Genomic DNA, 20,534 nt, shown 5'->3' with positions numbered 1-20,534 from the left:
GCCTCCCAAAGTGCTAGGATTATAGGTGTGAGCCACCACGCCCGGCCAGATTTTCTTTTTCTTTTCTGTTTTGAGACAGGGTCTTACTCTGTTGCCCAGGCTGGAGTGCAGTGGACGATCAAGGCTCACTGCAGTCTTAACCTCCCAGGCTCAAGCAATCCTCCCATCTAAGCCTCCTGGGTAGCTGGGAATGCAGATGTGCGCCACCATGCCTGTCTAGTTTTTGTATTTTTTTGTAGAGATGGGATTTTGCCATGTTACCCAGGTTGGTCTTGAACTCCTGGGCTCAAGCAATCCTCCCACCTCGACCTCCCAAAGTGCTGTGACTACAGGCATGAGCCACTGCGTCTGGCCACTTAGTATATTTTCTGTCGGCAAATACAAATCTACACAAAAATTTTAATGACTTTTTTGTACTTTTTGACATATGAATATATCACAATGTATTCAATCTTGTAATATATTGTACATTTATTTCTAACATTTTGTGACTATAAACAATGTTGCAAAGAACTTTAAAGTTCATATCTGTGTACTTTTCTTTTTTTTTCTTTTTTCTTTTTTTTTTTTGAGACGGAGTTTCGCTCTTGTTGCCCAGGCTGGAGTGCAATGGCACGATCTCGGCTCACCGCAACCTCTGCCTTCTGGGTTCAAGCGATTCTCCTGCCTCAGCCTCCCCAGAAGCCGGATTACAGGCATGCGCCACCATCCAGGCTAATTTTGTATTTTTAGTAGAGATGGGGTTTCTCCATGTTGGTCAGGCTGGTTTTGAACTCCCGACCTCAGGTGATCCGCCCCCCTCGGCCTCCTAAAGTGCTGGGATTACATGAGTGAGCCACTGCGCCCGGCCTCTGTGTACTTTTCTAATGTCTTTTAGGATGAATTCTCAGATACAATTGATCAATTTACTTTCTCATCTGTATCTATAAACCTGACCAATATCGAGCATTTTTATTTGTATTTTTTTGAATTAGGTGAAAATGGCATGCTATGTTGTTTTGTTTGCATTTCTGATGACTTTTTTTTTTTTTTTTTGAGATGGAGTCTCACTCTGTCGCCCAGGCTGGAGTGCAGGGGCGCGATCTCGGCTCATTGCAAGCTCCGCCTCCCGGGTTCACGCCATTCTCCTGCCTCAGCCTCCCAAATAGCTGGGACTACAGGCGTGTGCCACCATGCCCAGCTAATTTTTTGTATTTTTAGTAGAGACGGGGTTTCACCGTGTTAGCCAGGATGGTCTTGATCTGCTGACCTCGTGATCTGCCCACCTCGGCCTCCCAAAGTGCTGGAATTACAGGCGTGAGCCACCACGCCTGGCCTCTGATGACTTTTAAAAAATAATTATTGGCCATTTATAATTCTTCTTTAAAATCACCTGTTCCTGTTTTTGGCCATTTTTATTTTGGAGTCTTTGAGGTTTTTCTTTTTCTTTCTTTCTTTTTTCGTGTTTTTTGAGATGCAGTTTCGCTCTTGTTGTCCAGGCTGGAATGCAATGGGGTGATCTCTGCTCACTGCAACCTCCGCCTCCTGGGTTCAAGCGATTCTCCTGCCTCAGCCTGCTGAGTAGCTGGGATTACAAGCATGGGCCACCATGCCTGGCTAATTTTTTTGTATTTTTAGTAGAGACGGGGTTTCTCCATGTTGGTCAGGCTGGTCTTGAACTCCCAACCTCAAGTGATCCGCCTGCCTCGGCCTCCCAAAGTGTTGTGATTACAGGCGTGAGCCACCGCGCCCGGCCGAGGTTTTTCTTATCAACTGGGAAGAGATCTTTATATACTGCAGATAGTAATTCTTTGTCACAGAGTTGCAAAATCTTTTTTTCCCAGCTTTTTTTTTTTTGCCTTTAGAACATAGGTTTTTTTTCTGAAGTTAATTTGGAAGAACAGTTTAGTCATGATAGGAAGAACATTCCAGTAAGAAAGAGTAAGGATGAGAGATTTGCCCTCATAGATATAGAATGTATTATAAAGGTATCATCATTAAAGCATTGTGGGATTGGCACAGGTGCACACAGAAAGATCAATGTATACAAGTCAGAAACAGCTTAAAGTATAAAATAGTTGAATAGGCGATGAAGATGCCAACTAAAATCAGTGGACAAAATAGTGTCTGGACAAGTGGCTCTTACAAAAATTATGTTAGGCTTCTTCCTCACCCCAAAAATAAATTCCAAATGGATCAAAAGATTTTTCATTTAAAAATGAAAACATTTTTTATCCTCTTGTAGCAACAAAAAAAGTGCAATTTGTAACAAGCACCTGAAAGGATGTATGCGAGTTAATGACATGGAGGTGAAGAGAGGCTCCGAAGGGTATTCCAGGCTGAAAGAACTGCCAGAGCAAAGGTTTGGAGGCTGAAAGGCAGCAACGTGCGAACTCTAAAGAGGCAGGGTCAGGAATCGAACTCAAGACGCCCACAATGGAATCCAGGGTTGAGTCCATGCCCGCCCCCATAGGGATCATAATTATGTAAAATAGCATTTTTCCCATATATGGTACTTAATATCTGTCCTTCTGGTGGGATGACATGAGACTGAGAGCACAGCTCGCGGGGCGGGGTGTCCAGACCTTCCCAGTCAGCTTGCGGGGCGGGGAGTTCCAGACCTTCCCCGTCGGCTCCCGCCGGGCCTCGCCCCGGCCCAGGCGAGGCACCAAAACCCCGGCCCGGAGCCCTCCGCGCCCCGAGTTGCCGCCTCCTGATTGGATTCCCTCTGTGTCAATCCTTGTCCTAGAACCTGGCAGTCCGTTGGACCCGCCCTAGAGGGCGGGGCTCCCGCCTAGGAAGCGGGGGAAGGTGGAGCGGGTGGGGAGGTGGGGGCGAAAGAGGAGGAGGAATCCCCACCCATCTGGCCGCAGAGGCTCCGCCCACTCCCCTTTCCAGAGGCCAATATGTCTGCCCATCAAGGCCAGGCGCGGCCTGCAGTGGGTGAAGCAGGAAGGGGGGCGGGATTGTGCCTCCAGGCTCCGCCCCGGAGCCGGCTCCGGGCTGGGAATGGGCCCGCGACTCCGAGGGCGGGGCGGGAAGGCGGCGAGGAGCCGAGCTGGGTGCGGTGAGGCGCGCAGATCACCGCGGTTCCTGGGCAGGGCACGGAAGGCTGAGCAAGGCTGACCTGCTGCAGCTCCCGCCTCGTGCGCTCGCCCCACCCGGCCGCCGCCCGAGCGCTCGAGAAAGTCCTCTCGGGAGACTAGCGCCTGTTCCCGGGGCAGATCCAGGTTCAGGTGAGCGAGCCCCACCGCGGTCCCGCCCCGGGCAGGCGGCGGCGGGCGGGCGGGGGCGAGACGCGCGGCCGCCGGGCCGACTTGTGGTTCCTGGGCTCGGTGCGGCCCGCCACCTGCGCGGGCAGGCGCGGACGCCGGCGGCCCGGTGCCCGGCACCGCATCCTTCCCAGGGGGACCAGGACCCCCGCGCGGGAACTCGGGGAGGGCGCCGGCGGCAGCGAGGCCTCGGGGTGCAGGGGCGGCCTCGGGACCCGCGCTCCCCGGCGATCCTCGTGTCCCCCGGTGCGGTCCCAGGACTGGGCACCGGAGCCGACCTCCCCCTGCCGCTGGGGCACGCGCCCCGCCCTCGCCTCGCCTCGCCCAGGCCCGACTCTGGCAAACTTTTTAACCCCTTCCGGGAGCCGCGGCCCCTGGGACGCAGCCTCACGGGTTGGGAGCCCGCGGCAGCCGCTCCCGTGGAAGTTCCTGGCGTCTGAGGCATGGAGGTAACGGGCAGCGGGCACCGTTTGGCAGCTGTCAGGGCGTCCTCCTGAGTCAGAGTCGGACCGTCCCGCTGCAGACCTTGCACCCGGCCCGGTTTCCGCCTCCGCGGCCGACTTCCTCATTAGCCCGCTGCCGTCAGGCTGGCCGAGGAGGGCCAGGGGGAGTCCCGTGCGGCGGCCGTCCGGACAAGGAGGACCCGACGGGGACCTGGGCGCGAGGCAGGAAGGGCCACCCCCAGCCCCTGCTCCAGCCCTCGACCTCCGACTTCTGTTCCCCGGGGGAGGGAGGCCCGGAATGCAGCAGCCGTCGGAGACGCCCAGGCGTGCACCTGATTCCACCGCACCCAGGGGCCATCCTGCCCAGGCGGGGCGCGGGGGCAGCTGGCTCTGCCGTTACTACCAGGCCTGGGCGATTGCATCTTTCCTGTTTGAGCCAGATCGGAGTTTTCTATTCTCCACTCCCCGCACCCGCTTCCCTGTGCTGGGGTCCCCCCCCCCATCCTGTTCTGGGGCCACGCGCAGGAGACAGGACGGCGGCATCCTCATTCCCCCAGGGAAGCCCCGCTGTTTCAAACTGCGAGGCAGCACCCCCAGCACTAGCTTGCTAGCTGTCCTGAGGTGGGGGGCAGGGTGAACGTTCGGCCCCACCCAGCCGGTGTGGAGAGAAGACTCCTTGGGAAGTCCCAGGTCGTGGAGGCAGGCGCTCTCTCCACCGGGCAGTTGAGAGGCCCAGCCACTTTTCGGTTCACTGCGCCCTTTTCTGGGTTTAACAGGATTTCAAAGTAACTGTTGAGTAACGGTGGAAAGGGAAGAGAACCTTGGCTGCTTCCCCATGCAGCGCAACACTGTGGCCATTCTAACTCCACTGTCTGGGCCAGTGTTTGGCTCACCTGATGGCTTAGGAGTCCCTTTTTGGTAAGGAGGGAGGCCTTTTGAGACAATCACTCAATTAATAATAGTCAGTTTATATACAAGGCTGCTATGTGGGGGGAAGGGGACACAGATGTGTAATTGAGCAAATATTTAACTGCCCTCTCTGTGCCAGGGACTCTGGCAGGTGGTGGGGGATGGGAGGTTGAGTAAGACCTGGCCCGTGCCCATGGGCACTTAGGGGAGAACTGAGACAAATCCGTAGATGAGTCTAGCGTGAGGTGGAGATGACAGGGACCCCGGAAAGGTACTGTGAGTCATGGAGATTGGGAGAAGGGAGCCAGAGTGCCCTGTGAAATCCCGGGCCCTGCCTCTGCCCTTGGGGAGTTTACAGTCCTCAAGGGGAAAGTGGCAGAACGAGTGAAATACAAAGGCAGCCTGTGATGTGTGTCCCAAGTATGCCATAGACAAAGGACTCGAGGAATTTCAAGGCTGAGAGGGGCCACTTCTCTGGGACAAGGAGGGAGCTGCTACGAGGGAGAAGCACATTGCAGGTTTGGCAAACTGAGGCAAGCATGCGGTGTTGGAAAGTGAGGAGCCTCTTTGTGGGTAATTGGAGGGTAATTAAAAACATGGAGAGATTGCTTAGTGCAATTTGAGAGCCACTGCGCCCTAGATGACTGTGGGGTGACACCAAAGAACTTCAGTCTTCATACTCAGCAAGCCCTGGCAGCGCAGGTGGGCAGATCCAGGTGTCTGGAGAACTGGCATTGGCAGGCTCTGTTTGGGGAGCTCTCCAGTCCGGGAGAAAAGAGCAGCATTCTGTGAGGCTGCTCATCTGAAAGGTTCAGCAGGGTAGAGGAGAGAGAAGATCAGGGCCCTGGCTTTCTTGCTTTTATTTTTAAACTTTTTAACCTAAGGGGTTGGAGATGGGACAACTTCTCTCTTGTAGGATGAAGGACGCATGTTAATCACAGCCTGCCTTTTGCCTGCTCTTGCTCCAGAAAAAACAAAACAAGGATCTGTTAGCTCTTTAAAAGAAGAAAAACACTCTCAAAAAATGCAGCATTGTTGTGTAGCCTGGTAGGGTATTGCTAGAAATCAGCCTGGCTGTTCTTCCTTTACTTCCTCTTCTAGCTAATTCTTCAATAAAGTACTTAAGACAGCCCTTACCAGCTTGACATCTTTATTTCAAAAGGAGAGGAGGGGTTGGCTGTCGTTTTCTTCGGAGCCTGGCCGGAGCCTGGCCGCCTGGCCGTACCCTTCTCTTGGAGGGGGAGAAAGAGAAACCCAAAGCAAAGGAAGAAGAGAAAAAAAAAAAACCCCAAAAAAACCCATGCCTTGACAGCTTCCTCCCAAGCATTATGTTCCAAAAATATTTAGAATAACAAAATCTGTGTGTCGTCTTAATTAAACAAACGTCCTAATTTACTGAGCATAAAACAGCATCTCTGCCTGCTGGGGCAGGAAGTGCATTTCCCTTTGTGCAGCCCTAGAGAGTCACTGCCTCTCAGCCTTAACCCTTGGTGTGCTGAGACCCTGGGCTGGAGTCCTCTGCTGACAAAAGAATGGAGCCCTGGCAGTGCTGCTCCTGTGCCTTACTGAATCCCACTTTTAGAGCTGAGAAGAGTGGGATAGTGGAAAGAACGTGAGCTTTGGAAACAGGCCGAGTTCGAATCCTAACCCTGCCGCTTACTAGCTTTGTGACCTTAGGCAAGTCACTTAGCCTCACAGCCTGAATGTGCTCATGTGTAATACGGGAATCAAGATCCTACCCTGTGGGGTAAGATGCGTGAACTGAAAGAAATAAAGTATGTACATGGCCTATTATGTAGTGGCTGTATATGTGTGTGTGTGTGTGTGTATATATATATATATATTTTTTTTTTTTTGAGACAGAGTCTTGCTCTGTCGCCCAGGCTAGAGTGCAATGGCGCGACGTTGGCTCACTGCAACCTCCTTCTCCTGGGTTCAAGCAATTATCCTGCCTCAGCCTCCTGAGTAGCTGGGATTACAGGTGCCCACCACCATACCCCGCTAGTTTTTGTATTTGTGGTTGAGACGAGGTTTCACCATGTTGGCCAGGCTGGTCTCGAACTCCTGACCTCAGGTGATCTGCCCATCTTGGCCTCTGCCACAGTGCTGGGATTACAGGTGTGAGCCACCGTACTCGGCTTGTATGTGATTTTTTTTTTTTTTTTTTTTTTTTTTGAGATGAGTCTCACTCTCGCCCAGGCTAGAGCGCAGTGGCATAATCTCAGCTCACTGCAACCTCTGCCCACAGGTTTAAGCGATTCTTCTGCCTCAGCCTCCCAAGTAGCTGGGATCACAGGTGCCTGCCACCACACCTGGCTAATTTTTGTATTTTTAGTAGAGATGGGATTTTGCCGTTTTGACTAGGCTGGTCTGGAACTTCTGACCTCAAGTGATCCACCTGCCTTGGCCTCCCAGAGTGCTAGGATTATAGGCGTGAGCCACTATGCCCAGCACCCCCCCCCCCTTTTTTTTTTGAGACAAGGTCTCTGTCATCCAGGCTGGAGTGCAGTGGCACGATCTTGGCTTACTGCAACCTCCGCCTCCTGGGTTCAAGCAATTCTCATGCGTCAGCCTCCCGAATAGCTGGGATTACAGGTGCCTGCCACCACACCTGGCTAATTTTTTTGTAATTTTAGTAGAGACAGGGTTTCACCATGTTGGCCAGGCTGGTCTTGAGCTCTTAACCTCAGGTGATCTACCCGCCTCGGCCTCCTGAAGTGTTAGGATTACAGACGTGAGCTACTGCACCCGGTCCCCCCGCCCACATTTTTTTTTTTAGTATAAATGATCAGTCTTAACTCCCTGGGTTATCAGGTTGAGGGGGTGGGGATGAGGGTGGAGGATAGATTGTTTTCCTGGCTTCTAGCTCCATGTTCTTTCTGCCTCTATGCACAATAAGGTATGCGTATATTGTGGCTGTGGACTGTGACGCCTGAATGGTGAAGAGGCAAGTGGCTGTGAGGCCCATCTGCTGATGCTTTTGGATGCACTTGGTGATGAGTTTGTGCTGAGTAATCTCTTCACAGGGTCCCGGCTGGGACAGAAGGTGTGCAGACTGTGGTTTTAGTTCAAACACGTGGTTTCCCGTGGTCTGGGAGATAGCCAAAGGGTGATACAGGAAGAGCACTGGACTTAGGTGACTGGAGACCTTGCTTCCAACCCTGGCTCTGGGCAAGGGGAGGTTTGATTTCCTTTGTGTTTTTTGATTTTGTTTTGAAGCAACGTCTTGCTCTGTTGCCCAGGCTGTAGTTCAGTAGCATGATCATAGCTCACTGCAGCCTCAAATTCCTGGGCTCAAGGAATTCTCTGCCTCAGCCTCCTGAGTAGCCAGGATTACAAGTGCACATCACTACATCCCGCTAATTTTTGTGTTTTTTGTAGGGATGAGATCTTGCTGTGTTGCCCAGGCTAGTCTCAAACTCCTGGGCTCAAGCAACGCTTCTGCCTCAACCTCCCAGAGTGCTGGGGTTACAGGTGTGGAATATTGTGCCTGGTCAGGTTTGATTTCCTAGGAGGTACTATATCTCCCTACAAAGACATCATACCAGTTTATGTGCCCACAAATTATACATGGGAGTGCCTGAGAAACTGAAAAATTAAGTAATTTTATTTATTTATTTATGTATTTATTTATTTATTTGAGATGGGTTCTCACTCTGTTGCCTAGGCTGGAGTGCAATGGCGCGATCTTGGCTCACTGCAGCCTTCACCTCCTGGGTTCAAGCAATTTTCTCACCTCAGCCTCCCGAGTAGCTGGGATTACAGGGGTGTACCACCACACCCGGCTAGTTTTTGCGTTTTTAGCAGAGATGGGGTTTCACCATGTTGACCAGGCTGGTCTCGAACTCCTGACCTCAGGTGATCCACCTTGGCCTCCCAAAGTGCTGGGATTATAGGTATGAGCCACCATGCCCAGCAAAATCAAGTAATTTTAATTTCCTAGGCACTTTTTTTTTGTTTGTTTTTTTGAGATGGAGTCTCACTCTGTTGCCCAGGCTGGAGTGCAGTGGCATGATCTCGACTCACTGCAACTTCCGCCTCCTGGGTTCACGCCATTCTCCTGCCTCAGCTTCCTGAGTAGCTGGGATTAGAGGCACCTGCCACCACGCCCAGCTAATTTTTGGATTTTTAATAGAGACAGGATTTCACCATGTTGGCCAGACTGGTCTCGAACTCCTGACCTCAGGTGATCCATCCGCCTTGGCTTCCCAGAGTGCTGGGATTACAGGTGTGAGCCACCACGCCTGGCCAGCACTCTGATACCTTATTGATGGGAGCGTATATTGTACAACCCTCTTTTTAGAAGGTCGTTTGGGGCTGGGCATGTTGACTCACATCTGTAATCCCAGCACTTGGGAAGGCCAAGAGGGGAGGATTGCGTGAGCCCAGGAGTTCGAGACCAGCCTGGGCAACATAGGGAGACTCTGTCTCTATTACATTAAACAATAACAATAAAAAAAGAAAGTTGTTTGGCAGTATCTGTCAAAGCATACTCCTTCTGAGTGCATTCTAGGAATTTATCTCACAGATAAACTCAGATGTGCTAAAGGGAATATCTGAGAATCTTCATCTCCGCATTGACATAGAAAATGACAGGAAACAAGCTGTCTATTAAAAAGGTCAACTAAATCATGGTACAGCTGTACAGTGGAAATCCTTGCAGCCCTTTGAAAAATGAGGTCAATCCATATGTACCGATAGGGCGTGCTCTGCAAGCTATGTTGTAAGTGAAAAACACCAGACGCAATGTAGTGTAAATGGTGCTTCATTTTGTGTAAAACATGGTATGTAAACTCCGCTGTGTGCATACAGTATTTCTGGAAAGATATTGAGACCCTGGTAATGGTGGTTGCATAGGCAACAGGGAGTGAGAAGTACATTTCACTGAATACTTTTTTTTTTTCTTTGAGATGGAGTCTCGCTCTGTTGCCCAGGCTGGAGTGGCATGATTGATCTCTGCTCACTGCAACCTCCACCTCCTGGGTTCATGCGATTCTCCTGCCTCAGCCTTCCGAGTAGCTGGGATTATAGGCGTGTGCCACTACGCCCAGCTAATTTTTTGGTATTTTTATTAGAGATGGAGTTCCAGCGTTCTTTTTTAACTTGGGGTCGTTGCATCCACTATTATGTCCCTTCCCACTCTGTCCTCAGTTTCCCCTGAGACATCTGGCCTGTGGTTTTTATGTATAACAACACTGGAAAACATGGCCCAGGTTAGTCCCAAACTCCTGACTTCAGGTGATCCATCCGCTTCTTCTCCGCAAAGTGCTGGGATTACAGGCATGAGCCACTGCGCTGGGCCATATTTCCTTAAAGAATCAAAAATTCAGCTATTTCTCATTTTTCTTAACTATAAAAATAAGAGGTCCAGCTGGCCAATCTGTAGGTCTCAACTTTAAAGTGCATTGCTTTAGGTTCCATATTGCATACGGAATACCTACCTTGTACAAGGAAGGAGGGAAGGGTCTTTGTGCTTGAAACCTTGGGGTCCTGTTTTCTTCCCATGATGTCACATCACTAGAGTAACCCCTTAAACAGAAGTCCCTTCTGATCCACTTCCTCATATTCTGGGAAATGGTAGATGATTGATTTTTCTTTGCTGTATGAGAAGAGAAAGCCTGCGTGTGTGTGTGGAAAGCGTTTTGGGATCCCTCTTGCAAGGTTTCCATAATTTGCTTGGCTCTAAATCATAAGCTGTCCTGCCCTAGGGAACCCACCCCAACCTGAAGCCCAACCCAGGCCTTCACATACCTGGCTTGTTTTTTTTTTTTTTTTTTTTGAGACGGAGTCTCACTATGTTGCCCAGGCTGGAGTGCAATGGTGTGATCTCTGCTCACTGCAACCTCCGCCTCCCAGGTTCAAGTGATTCTACTGCCTCAGGCTCCCAAGTAACTGGGATTACAGGTACCTGTCACCACACCTGGCTAATTTGTATATTTTTAGTAGAGACAGGGTTTCACCATGTTGGCCAGGCTGGTCTCGAGCTCCTGACCTCAGGTGATCCACCCCGCTCGGCCTCCCAAAGTTTTAGGATTACAGGCATGAGCCACTGCAGCCGGCCACCCAGCGTTCTTTTTTAACTTGGGGTCGTTGCATCCACTATTATGTCCCTTCCCACTCTGTCCTCAGTTTCCCCTGAGACATCTGGCCTGTGGTTTTTATGTATAACAACACTGGAAAAGCCCAGATTCTTGAGAAGATGTGATCAGAGGGGTGTTTTGAATCGGAGGGCACTGCCCCTCTTCTCAAGGACGGCTGTCTTTCACCTTGGATGGTGTGGGCCCTGGGAGGAGCTGCTGGTGCTGCTGTTGTGCCTGGTTGACTCCTTTCCTGAGCGAGGTCTGGAAGACCCCGTCAGGGTCCTGAGGTCCTGCAAGGCAGCCTCCGGGCCTCCTTGGAGAATGGTGTGAGTCACACATGAGTACTACACACTATGAGCCCGGCTCTAAAATGGGACTGCCACTGCATGGGCAGGTGGCCTCTATCTGTACCCAGTCCCCGTCCCTTGTGCTTAGATGGCACCAAATATTTGGGAGGCAGGAGGGGAGCTGCCTACTCGGTCTGATGCATGTCTCTTTAAAAAGTAACCTAGGCAGGCTTCTGTTGGAATTATTCAGGTTCCCATTCCCACGATTAGCTTCTTGAGCCTGAGATGATTCAGCAACCGGGCAGGTGTCCCTAGAGAAAGCCCTTGGCTGGACTTCTGCCGAGCACTGGAGCAGCTGGGAGTCCCTCAGTGGCTGTCTGCATCTCTAGCCCGGGACCCTCCTGCTGTGGCTGGAGGGAGCCTTGCATGGCCTTCCCGAAAGGTGTGGCTTCCTGCCACACAGGTTGGGCTGAGGCCTGTAGTGGGGTTACAGGTAGCTGATCTCCCCCACCCTCGAGTCACTTCCTTGGTACCAGTCAGAGGCCCTTATCATCCTTATGGTATGTCCCAGAGGAGAAAGGGGGCTTCTCAGGGAGGTCCCTGTCTCCCCTTCTTGGACCAAGCATGATGTCTCTCTGTACAAATTTTTTTTTTTTTTTCTAAGAGTCTTGCTCTGTTGCCCAGGTTGAGTGCAGTGGTGCTATCTTGGCTCACTGCAAGCTCCGCCTCCCAGGTTCACGCCATTCTCCTGCCTCAGCCTCCTGAGTAGCTGGGACTACATGCACCTGCCACCACACCCAGCTCATTTTTTTGTATTTTTAGTAGAGACGGGGTTTCACCATATTAGCCAGGATGGTCTCCATCTCCTGACCTTGTGATCTGCCCATCTCGGCCTCCCAAAGTGCTGGAATTACAGGCGTGAGCCACTGCGCCTGGCCTCTCTGTACAATTTTTTTTTTTTTTTTTGAGACGGAGTCTTGCTCTGTCGCCCAGGCTAGAGTGCAGTGGCCGGATCTCAGCTCACCGCAACTTCTGCCTCCTGGGTTCACGCCATTCTCCTGCCTCAGCCTCCCGAGTGGCTGGGACCACAGGCGCCCACCACCTCGCCCGGCTAATTTTTTGTATTTTTAGTAGAGACGGGGTTTCACCGTGTTAGCCAGGAGGGTCTCGATCTCCTGACCTCGTGATCCGCCTGTCTCGGCCTCCCAAAGTGCTGGGATTACAGGCTTGAGCCACCGCGCCCGGCCCTCTCTGTACAATTTTTAATGTGTTGGGGAGCTCGAAGCTAATCTCCTTGAGTAGGTTGCCACTCATCAAAAGGACGTTTACATTTTGGGAACGTGGGCCTTAGAAAGAAAAGAGCCTTTCTTCTTTCATTTTACCTCTAATTTGAAATGATCCCCTGCTTAAAAGAAAAATCAGCAGCAACAATGAAAACCCTCCCTACTGGGTTTAGAATTATAGAATGCCTGGCTGGAAGAGATGTTGGGAATAATTAAAATAACATTTCTTATTTTTCCTAATTAGAGAAAAAGTGATTTGCCCAAGCTCATTCTGTGAGTCAGTAGAAAACCTTGGCCCCTGGTTTCACTCATCCCAGTGCCTTTCCAAATCAGGAGGCTTCATTTAAATGTGTTTTCTAAATGGTGACTCTCCCTTTTTTTGTTTTTTGATGTTTATTCCCTGTTTAGCCAAGCAACACATACTTAGCTCCTTTAATCTTTCCTTAAGAGTCTATTCTTCTACTCCCTTCGTCTTTTTTGTTGTTTTTTGGCGGGGGGCACTAGGGTTAAGGAATGGTGTTTTGGGTTTCTCTGAACTTCTTCCAGCTGGACATGGCCACTTGAGCTGAAAGTTCCCACATCTCGAAAAATCAATATTTCACATGGGGTGGTGCCAGGCAGCAGGGTGGGCCATTCAGAAAGCCACACCGCTGCCCACTGTCCTCAGCCAGCCCTGATTTCTAGTAACTTTAGGTCACTTAATGTCTTGGGTGATAATTTGTTGTATTTTCAACACAAAATGCATGGGAGAAGGAACAAAACAAAGCTTTGGGATCAGGCAGAGCTAGGACCAGACCCCCCGCCTTTTCTCCTGCTGCTCGCCTTAGTTTTCCCATCTGCACCATGGAGAAGCCTCTTTCTTAGCATTATAAAAGGATGTGAAGTGGTCTGGTCCTCCTCTTCCTCCCCTTCATCTCTCTCTTTTTTTTTTGAGACAGCGTCTTGCTCTGTTGCCCACGCTGGAATGTGGTGGTGTGATAAAAACTCACTACAGCCTCAGCCTCCGTCTCAAGCATTCCTCCCACCTCAGCCTCCTAAGTAGCTGGGACCACAGGCGTACACCACCATGCCTGGTTAATTTTTTTTTTTTTTTTTTTGGTAGAGATGGGGTTTTGCCATATTGCCTAAGCTTATCTCAAACTCCTGAGCTCAAGCAATCTACCTGCCTTGGCCTCCCAAAGTGCTGGGATTACAGGCGTGAGCCACCTCATCCAGCTTCTCCTTTTCTTCATATTAACAATAACATCACCTCTCCTTGGGTAGTAGGAAATACATGTTCAAGTTTTTTTGTTTGTTTGTTTGTTTGTTTTTTTGGGATGGAGTCTTGCTCTGTCGTCCAGGCCGGAGTGCAGTGGCACCATCTTGGCTCACTGCAAGCTCCGCCTCTCGGGTTCACACCATTCTTCTGCCTCAGCCTCCCAAGTAGCTGAGACTACAGGGTGCCCGCCACCATGCCTGGCTAATTTTTTTGCATTTTCAGTAGAGACGGGGTTTCACCGTGTTAGCCATAATGGTCTCCATCTCCTGACCTCATGATCTGCCCTCCTTGGCCTCCCAAAGTGCTGGGATTACAGGCGTGAGCCACCATGCTCGGCCAGGTTCAAGTTTTAAAGATTTCATTATTTATCCAACAAGCCTGTCCCTTGATAACAAGGTGTGATGATTAAGATGACTGAGGAACCTGCTGGAACCCACCCCCGGCATTGATGCTGGGGTTTCTGATGCCTGCAACTTTTGCATCCTTTTCCCATGCAGTACTGTTCATCTCGTTATACTGATCTGAGCTGGTTTAAGTATATATATATTTTTTTTTTTTAGAAAGGCTGTTACAAAGCAATAGAGGCACCTTTATTTAGAATTGTCTATGTTCAAAAGCCACTGCGTTTCCTGTGTTTCACATTAAGTCACTGAGCTAGAGGAGGCAGCTTCCTGTCTGATAAACATAAGGAATGAGGCATTTGGGACAGTTTGGGTGACTTAATCTAACTGGGCCAGAATGGGGGAGAAGATTTGAGAACTCACTGTCCTACGTGGACAAGGAGGTCAAAGGCAGGGTCTTCTTTCATTTCTGTCCCCAGGCTGTAACTCCATGTTTGGGACAGTTAGAATTAGCTCCTAGTCCTTGTTGCACAAATGGGGTTCAGGTCTCATTGATGTCTTCACTTTTTTTTTTTTTTTTTTTTTGAGGTAGAGTCTCGCTCTTTCGCCTAGGCTGGAGTGTGGTGGCACAATCTTGGCTCACTGCAACCTCCGCCTCCCGGGTTCAAGTGATTCTCCTGCCTCAGCCTCCCGAGTAGCTGGGATTACAGGCGTGCACCACCACGCCCAGCTAATTTTTGTATTTTTAGTAGAGACAGGTTTCACCATGCTGCCTAGACTGGTCTCAAACTCTAGACCTCAGGTGATCCACCTGCCTCGGCCTCCCAAAATGCCAGGATTACAGGCGTGAGCCACTGTGCCTGGCTGGTGTCTTCACTTCTAAGCCTGTGACAGGGAGGCCTAGACAGCCAAAAGCTTTTGAATGCTGGTTAGTGACCTCTTCATTTTACAGAACACTGAGGGGGGAATCCCTGGGAGGAGAAAGGTGGTAAGGAGGCATTTTTGAGTTTTTATTTTTATTTTTATTTTTTATTAAAATAGTTAATTAATTAATTAATTTATTTATTTATTTTTGTTATACTTTAAGTTCTAGGGTACATGTGCATAACGTGCAGGTTTGTTACATATGTATACTTGTGCCATGTTGGTGTGCTGCACCCATCAACTTGTCAGTACCCATCAGATCATCATTTATATCATGTATAACTCCCCAATGCAATCCCTCCCCCCCCCAGAGTTTTTATTTTTTATATTTAAGAACCAAGTATTGGGTATAAGGGAGTTGCCCTTTGCCAAATCAGTCCATAGAGACTCCCTAAGCTCCAGTTATGTGGTCTGCACTGTGCTGTCTTGGTGGGGCTCAGCAGGGATGGAGGACTGACAGACGGTCCCTGTCACCAAGCAGCCTTATCCTCCAGTAGGGAGTTGGGATACTGAGGGAAGCCCATGCTACCCTGAGTCACTGGAGACATCTGAGCATCTTGAGCCAAGTTCCTGGAGGCTAGGATTGCCTGAGAGGAGGAGGGAGGATGGGAAGGTGGGCATGGAAGGGAGGAAGAGCTGCTGTCTGGGTCACATCACAGCCTTGCTATTAATTATAATTATTAAACTTTATTGGCCGGGTGTGGTGGCTCATGCCTGTAATCCCAGCACTTTGGGAGGCCAAGTTGGGTGGATTACCTGAGGTCAGGTGTTCGAGACCAGCCTGGCCAACATGGTGAAACCCCATCTCTACTAAAATTACAACATTAGCCAGGTGTGGTGGTGCATGCCTGTAATCCCTGCTACTGGAGTGGCTGAGGCAGGAGAATTGCTTGAACCTGGGAGGCGGAGGTTGCAGTGAGCTGAGATTGCATCATTGCACTGTAGCCTGGGCAACAAGAGCAAAACTCTGTCTCAAAAAAAAAAAATTATTGAGCACTTGTATGTACTAGGTACCATGCTGATGCTTTTAAGAATTTATTATCTTTTATTTAAAAAATTTTAACTTACATTTTAAAAAATGGAAATGGGGTCTCACTGTGTCATCCAGGTTGGTCTGAAGTTTCTGGCCTCAAGTGATCCTCCTGCCTTGGCCTCTCAGTGTGCTGGGATTATAGGCATGAGCCACCACCACACCTACACCTGGCTATTGCTAGGGCTTTTACATGGGTTATCACATTTAATTCTTCCCTTGTTTCCATAAGGTGGGGACTTATCCTCATTTTGCAGATGGGGATACTGTGCAGGGATTCAGACTTGGGTGCTCCAGCTCCTGACTCTCTGTGGCCTTGGAGATGCCCTGCACTCCTGGACTTGTGTTTCCTCACTTGGCGGTGAGCAGTTGGGCTGGTCCTTGAGGCCTCCACCCTCGCCAGTGGCTGAGCATTCATTCAATGTGCAGAGAGAACACTGGGCTGCAGCAGAATGGGATCTCTCATACAGCAGTTGGCAACCCACAGCGGGGTTGCCAGGTCAGCAGTGATGCCTTGGCTACTGACTTCACCTTTAACCGCACTGGCTATTTTTCAAATGAATGTGGTTGGACCTAAGGGAGAGCAGGTGGGAAGACCCTGGTCCTAGTGTGAATCCAGGCACTGCTGTGCCTGTCTGAGTAGTGCCCTCTGGGGAACCAGCTAGCCAGACAACCTGCCATCATATTGCGTCGTGGGCTCTTGACATCAGCCCACTTGAAACCATTGGGTTCTGTTCGTCCCTCATCTATCCACCCGTCAGATCCATAGTCATTTAGTAGTAACTCCTTGGAACTGATTCTAGGTACAAGGCACTGGTTGGGTGCTGGGAATACGGAGGGAAAGGAAACATGGGCCCTTCTCTCTGGTTGCTGATGGTCTCCCACCAGATACAGATGCTGGGAACCCAGGGAGAAGGCATGGGGGAGTCTGAGAAGGCTTCCTGAAGGAGGCAGGCTTTGAGATTGTGAAGTAGAGACATGGTGTGGCAAGTCCAGGGAGCAGGGGTGGGACCTCGTTCAGTTGCCCAGACTCCGGCAGATCTTTGTTCAGAGGTGATTCAGGTTGGCGAAGGCCCTGTGAGTCACCTGGGGCTGGTGAAATGCTTCCTCTCCTCCTTCGGCCAAGACCCAGCCTCTTCATAAGCCAAGGCGGCCGGTGAAGGCTTGCTTCCTTGCCCCATTTCCCAGGAAATGTGGGAGGGCAGGATTCCACACCCGGGTCACTCACCTCGGGATGGATGCTGGGAACACTGCCTGCGCCCTCTGGTTGTGTGGCCAGCATGTTTTTCCAGCCAAAGGTCTTGGAATGAGATTTTTCATGGAATATTGAGAGAGACTTAATTATTATTAGAATCAGTTCTTCTGTTTTTATTTATTATTATTTTTTGAAACAGAGTCTCAGTCTGTCGCCCAGGCTGGAGTGTACTGGCGCGATCTTGGCTCACTGCAACTTCCGCCTCCTGGGTTCGAGCAATCGTCCTGCTTCAGCCTCCCGAGTAGCTGGGATTACAAGCGCGTGCCACCATGCCCGGCTAATTTTTGTATTTTTAGTAGAGATGGGGTTTTGTCATGTTGGCCGGGCTGGTCTCAAAAACTCCTGACCTCAGGTGGTTCGCCTATCTTGGCCTCCTAAAGTGCTGGGGTTACAGGCGTGAACTACCCACACCTGGCTAATTTTTGTATTTTTAGTAGAGATAGGGTTTTGCCATGTTGACCGGGCTGGTCTTGAACTCCTGACTTCAGGTGATCCACTTGCCTTGGCCTCCCAAAGCGCTAGGATTACAGGTGTGAGCCACCACACCCAGCCAGTTCTTCTCTTGTTAAAGTAAAAAAGAAATAAGGGGGGCGTGTGGTGTTTATTGCACAAGCATTATTGCAACAAAGCTGGCAACAAGCAGATTTGCTCCGCACCTCATCCACTGTTTTGCATTTTTCTGGGTTTCCTGTCCATAGACACATGTGTTTTACAAAATTGTAAGCAGAACAGAGACTGTGTGTTCTGAGTTACTTAGTACTATAATGTGAAGTTCCTATGTTGCATTGGTCTCCACGATTCATAATTTAATGACCCACTTATGTCCACTGAGGGGAGGGACCATGTTTCATGTTGCCAGAAAGTTCCATGGGTTTTATTGACTCTTGGAAATTCATTCAGCAAATGTATCCAGTACATCTGTTCTAGATCTAGGCCAGAAACGCCCGCTGGTCAGGATGCAGATGAATGTGAGGTTCCAGGCCCTGTCCTGGAGGGGCTCGCAGTGTAGACCTAGGAGCATGCCACTTCACTCTGGTGTGGTAGTGATTGGGGGGGCTGAGGAGGTGGCGGCTGCTTAGATGCCCAATTCCAGTCGATTCCAGCCGATGGAAAACAGGTAAAACCACTTTGTCATTAGTGGTGAGAACGCTTAGGAACAAGGGAGCTGGGAGATCTTTCTGGGCTTTTGGAGGAAGCTCTTCAACCTGTTCACCCCGCCTCCACTGTGCCTGTCACTTCCAAGGCCCCTGGCCAGAAAACCCACTGGGAGGAAGTGAGGGAGAGAAAAAGTCTCCAAGAGACCTTGACAACAGGGAGGCTTGGGAAATAGCCCCTGGCCCTACTGAGAGAGACCCTACCGAGGGTGGCAGTGGAGCAGGGGCAGCTGAGGGCAGGGGCAGGGGGAGGATAGTGGGGTGGAATGGTCTTCCAAAGTCGGAAGGCCATTGGCAGGCGACTTGGGCTCTGCTGAGGCCCCTAGCGTTTTCCAGGATGGTGTGAGAATGGTAGCAACAAGTTGCAACAGTTTAGTTTTGTTGTAAAGAGGAAGTTTCAGAATCCTAGTGGCTACTTTTGAGCAGACAGATGCCTATAGAGAGTATTTGGGGGTGGACCTAAGGGGAGAAGATAGGTGCTCAAGGGGCTAGAAATTGGAATGCAAGAGTTGCCTTTGCTCTGGTATTTCCTTTCATTCCAGAGAAAGGCTTCCTCTGCCAGGTGTTGTGGCTGCCTCTTTCGGCATCCAAGACCCATGTTTCCTAACCCCGGCTCCCCACTCAAATCCAGCTGACCTGAATTCTGCTGTCTTCCTAGACAGCAGGAGAGAAGTCATTTGCTCATGGGAAAGGTTCCAAAGTCTTGTTGCTCCCCACCCGAGTAAGGGCACAAACAGGGCTGGGGGCCCAGGTGGTCATGGTGGCCACCGCTGCCCTTGTGTGTTTGCAGATTTTCGGAGCTCCTTTCGTCCCCTCTCCAGCCTGCTCTTGGGACCTGGATCAGCACCAGGCCTGAGGTTTCACTGGGACAGCTCTGTCAGTCCTTAATACCCTCCCATGGTTAAATACGAACTCAAAAACACAACCTAAATCTTAACCTAACTTTTTTTTTAATTACCTGTCAATTTTTTTTTTTTTTTTTTAAGAGATAGAGTCTCACTCTTTTGCCCAGGCTGGAGTGCAGTGGCACAGTCATAGCTTATTGCAACCTCAACCTCCTGGGCTCAAGTGATCCTCCCACCTCAGCCTCCCAAGTAACTGGGACTATAGGTGCACGCCACCACACCTGGCTGATTTAAAAAAATTTTTTTTTTTTTTTTGAGATGGAGTCTCGCTGTGTCACCCAGGCTGGAGTGCAGTGGCTGGATCTCGGCTCACTGCAAGCTCCGCCTCCCGGGTTCACGCCATTCTCCTGCCTCAGCCTCCCGAGTAGCTGGGACTACAGGCGCCCGCCACCTCGCCCAGCTAGTTTTTTGCATTTTTTTTGGTAGAGATGGGGTCTTGCTATGTTACCCAGGCTGGTCTCGAACACCTGGGTTCAAGTGATCCTCCTACCTTGACCTCCCAAAGTGCTAGGATTACAGACGCGAGCTACTGCGCGCAGTCTGAATTTATACTATTTAAAATTATTTAGTAGCTGCTGTATTGGAGGAAGGAGAGGTGGATGCAAGGAATAGAGAAAGCAGCAGGAAGTGGGGTGTGGGACAGGGAGTGGGTGACTTCAGAAGCAGCAGGTGGGTTTACATCCCATTTTCATTCAATTTATTTATTCATTAAATATGTATCAGTTGCTAGAGACTGTTCTAGGTTCTGGGGACATGTCATTGAGTAAGGCAACTGAAGTCCCTGCAGTTTCCTCTCTAGTGGCGGAAACAGACAATAATCAAACACGCTTACTAGGTAGGTCAAGACAGTAAGAGCTGTAGAGAGCCCAAGTCAGGTGAGGAATATGTTGAGAGGTAATAAATTGCCCAGGCAGCCGGGCATGGTGGCTCAGGCCTGTAATCCCAGCACTTTGGGAGGCCAAGGTGGGCGGATCACCTGAGGTCAGGAGTTCGAGACCAGCCTGACCATCATGGTGAAACCCTTTCTCTACTAAAAATACAAAAATTAGCCAGGTGTGGTGGCGGGCACCTGTAATCCTAGCTACTCAGGAGGGTGAGGCCACAAGAATCGCGTGAACCTGGGAGGCGGAGGTTGTGGTGAGCCGAGATGGCGCCATTGCACTCCAGCCTGGGCAACAAGAGTGAAACCCTGTCTCAAAATAAAAATATAAATAATTTTAAAAAAAATTGCTCAGGCTGCTATGATGAAGTGCCAGACTGTGTGGTTAAGCAGCAGACATTTATTCTCTCAGTTCTGGAGACTGGAAGTCCACGATGGTGTGGACGGGCTTGGTTTCCTTTGAGCCCTCTCTCCTTGGCTTGTAGGTGGCCGTCCTCTCATTGTGTCCTCACGTGGTCTTCCCTCTGTGCACGC

General features: G+C 50.2%; 1 protein-coding gene across 1 annotated transcript in view; it reads left to right on the top strand.

Annotated features, from left to right (window-relative positions):
- The first annotated feature begins 2,960 nt into the window (after nucleotides 1–2,960).
- The window catches only part of MYH9 (myosin heavy chain 9), a 112,170-nt gene continuing 94,596 nt past the window's right edge, over nucleotides 2,961–20,534 (top strand). Inside the window, exon 1 of the mRNA XM_023222092.1 lies at nucleotides 2,961–3,215. The gene's annotated coding sequence lies outside the window, so the exon portion shown is untranslated. The remainder of the gene's footprint in view (nucleotides 3,216–20,534) is intronic.

The sequence above is a fragment of the Piliocolobus tephrosceles genome, chromosome 19 (assembly GCF_002776525.5).
Source record: "Piliocolobus tephrosceles isolate RC106 chromosome 19, ASM277652v3, whole genome shotgun sequence".
In the NCBI taxonomy this organism is placed as follows: domain Eukaryota; kingdom Metazoa; phylum Chordata; class Mammalia; order Primates; family Cercopithecidae; genus Piliocolobus; species Piliocolobus tephrosceles.
Note: the sequence above shows the minus strand (reverse complement) of the source record. Positions and strands in the feature narration are given on the sequence as shown.